Here is a 3658-nt window from a genome sequence, read left to right on the forward strand (position 1 = left end):
CAGCTTCAACCCTTTCGCCGCCTTTTGCCCACTGCTTCAACGACACACGCATTTCCAGACTCGCAACTTTTTCCCCCCTTCCTCCCTTTCCGCGCGAAATAATTCGTCGATCGCCGTTTCCTTTCCAAAACCTTTCGCCAATCGAATTCCTATTCGTTCGATCGCACGACGTATCGCGTTACAATAATACTCGTGATAAAGTGTACACGGGAATACGAAATCGGGGAGAGAGAGAGAGAGAGTGGAGCGAATCGATAATGGAATTGACGGAGGAATTGAAATTAGGTCGATAGGTCGATGAGAATTAACAAACTCGTAAATCGAATATTCGCGTCGCGAGCGAATGAAATAAATTAATCGGTCCTGAAAATATAAAGGGACGGGAGAGATCTCGCGGATCCAATGGAATTTATTCCGGAAATACGTCCTCAGCGTGCAGAGGGATAAAGATATTCTGGTTTTTGCATGGATTAGTAATGGAAGCTCTCTCCCGGGATGGAAGCTCTTTCAGAAGGGAGCCGTTGGGCGTCGTGGTAAGGGATGGGCCAGTGTTCTCCGTTTGCAAAAGCCTTCTCTCCTCTTTTTTCGCTTCTATCTCGGGAATTATTGCGGTGCCTTCGATCAATCGGCCAAGCTCGTAATTCTACCGTTTCGTCCCTTTTTCTCTCTTTTTGTATATTCGTTTCGAACGTCGCGAGAAATAAAAGTGTGACAAATGATTTCAACCAAGAGTTTTATCTATTTTCTTTTCCTCGTTCGTTCGTTCGTTCGTTCGTTCGTTCGTTCGTTCGTTCGTTCGTTCGTTCGTTCGTAGTGTATTGGAAACGGAAAGCAATATTTGATAATTGTTGAAGACGCTCGAAGAAAAGGAGAAATTATTAAGATCGAGGTAAATATCGAGAGCGATGCGATGGATTAATCAATTTCGCAACATCTAGCCGGGGAGGGAAACCGGAGGAGGGAGATAAATTTGAAACGGAATGAAACACCGAAAACAGCAGCAAAGGAAGAGTTTTTTATTTGCAGCCAAGTAAATCCCAGCTCCGAGGTACTCTGCCTCTGAAACTGGGTGTGGCCATGTGGAGAAGGGTTGATGTAAGCTTATACGCATGCAGAAAGAGATGCCCACAGGCAGAGGAACGGGAGACGTGAGGATGGCGTGGAAGAAGGGTCGAAAGGATAACGAATATGACGTCAATTTTAAGGCAGGCTGGGGGAGAAGCAATCACCGTCGGCTGGGATCGACCATCCCCGTTTTCCACCCTCCCCGCGATTCTCACACCACACCCCCGCGGACTTTGAACTTTGACTTTATCAAACTACAGGAGCACCTTCCACCCAGGTGGAAACGCGTGTATTATGTTACGCGAGGCAACATCCTTTGACGAGGCTCGATCTTGCCTCGCGTGGAATTCGACGGGCGGGGAAAAAAACTTTGAAAAAAAACGAAAAAAAAGAAGAAGAAAAAAAGAAAGAAAAATGAAAAGAAAGAGAGAGGGGAGGGGAAAGAAGAAAAAAGGAAGGGAGAGAAAAAAAGAACAAAGAGGAGAGGAAGAGAGGCGAAGAGGCGCTTCATCATCGCGAATTCAACGCGATATTAACCAGACAACGCTAATTAGCGGATACTAATTATCGGGGATAAAAGTTTCTTCCGTATATACTGAAAGTATTGGCAATTCCGGGTTTGATCGTTCAAAGAGTGAGCACAATCGGATGCCACCCCAACCGACAAATCGTGCAATTGGTTTTCAATGACGAGATTCGATGTTCAGGGCGTTAAAAAGGGCCTCGTGTTACCCAAACAGTGAATATCGACGCGAGCGCGCCTCCTCCGCCGCCTCCTCCCCCTCCTCCTCCTCCGCCGCCGCCGCCGCCGCCGATTTAAAAAACCGCGTGGCGAGGAAGAGGGGAAAACAGATGGCTCGGCAAGTTAGAGTGCCCTATTATGCCTCGATGCGATAACGAGGCAACGGGAGAACGCGTAACGACGTAATGACGGGGACGATGGAAAAGTTGACTTCCTTGTAACAATTACGTCATTGATAATGATCGTAATGCCAACGACTCATCTCGCGAGCAGTACCCACCACCACCACCACCATCACCACCACCACCACCACCGCCGCCGCCATCGCCAACTACCAGAAGCCAGCCGCNNTAAAAGCTCGGAAGTACGTATAGGCGCCCGAACCTACGGATATAGAAACGCTTAAGTGGTGCATTGGAATCCCCCGACCACGCCATCATCCCCATCCCTTTTCAGCCATCAGTCCCATCGGGCGGCCGACGACAGCCTATTGTTTCAACGTATTAGTCATTCCACGTATCGCAAAGCGCGGTGGCGAGGCACTCGCGCCGCAGCCATCACCACCGATACACATTTTCAGGGATCACGGACGCTTACTTTTTAACCACACCGCTTCCAGCTTCCTACGGTAACGCTGTTTCCGAATCTCGCCGCGCCGCGTCGCCATCGGACGGCCCGCAAGATTCCCTGCCCCACCAATCAATTATTTTCCCAAATAATTTCCTTCTCGAAACTCCTTCTTTCGTATTCGAATTCGAAGATCCCTCGTCGCTATTGTATGATACGAGGGTATATGATAAAAGAAAAGGAGATACAATCGCGATAAAATTGTTCGAATTCGCAACTTTTGGAAAAGAAACATGAATTGGTTGCATAGGAATCGATGTAGTAGAAATTGTATCGTTGGGAAAGATGTATTTATGTTGAAAAAAAGAAATTTATCGACTAAAATTACAAACGGATCAGTTCGAACAGGGAATTCGCGAGAAAAGAATAGATTTACCGGTGGTGAACTAAATTTTATACCAACCTGTTTTACAATGTATCTTATCTGATCGCGATACCAGGATTTATTAAAGGAAACCAGCTCTACCGTATAGGAAGTAATCTTTTGTTGTACGTCACTCCGTAACCTGTTATTTTTAATGGAGGTTTTTCCATATCGGTCGGCGATTCTTGTACACTCGTTACACGTTCACTAAAAATATGAATGCAATTTACGGTTCAGATTATCCCGGAACCACGCGCATAACGCAAAGTGCAAAGTTCATGTCGATAACTGTTGTATCGTGTCACGCAATTACGATACTTTAACAATTGAACCCAATTTTCTATAATTATCGTACGAATATCGACTATCCCTGTATCTGTTTTCTAACATAAAATTTTCCTACAATAATTTTTTTAGAAGGTAACAACGATCAATTATTTGTACGTGCATATATATATATATATATATAGATATAGATAAGATTTTCGTCGTGTCGAGAGAGTAAGGAAAAAAGTGTAAAAATAAAGACTCGAAATATCTCGAAGAGAGGATAATAACGAAACCGGAACATTGTTCGTCCAACGTTTCGCTTCGATTCAGGAAGCGATAACTCGCGATAAGTGTTAGAACGGCACTTTTTCCTCGAGGTTTCGCGTGTCCGTTCGCGGCGGATGATCGAAACGATCGAACGTGTAAATATTCGGTGAGAAATGCGAGGAACGCAGGAGGAGGGCAGGGAACGAAGACGTGGAATTTTTGCACGTAACGAGCGCGTTACGTCCCCGATTCGATTTCCACGAGGCGGTGGTTCGTCGCCGACCTTCATCGATCGAGTTGATCGTGGTATATCGTGACCCGCC

The sequence above is a fragment of the Apis dorsata genome, unplaced genomic scaffold, assembly GCF_000469605.1.
Source record: "Apis dorsata unplaced genomic scaffold, Apis dorsata 1.3 scaffold_1040, whole genome shotgun sequence".
Classification (NCBI taxonomy): Eukaryota; Metazoa; Arthropoda; class Insecta; order Hymenoptera; family Apidae; genus Apis; species Apis dorsata.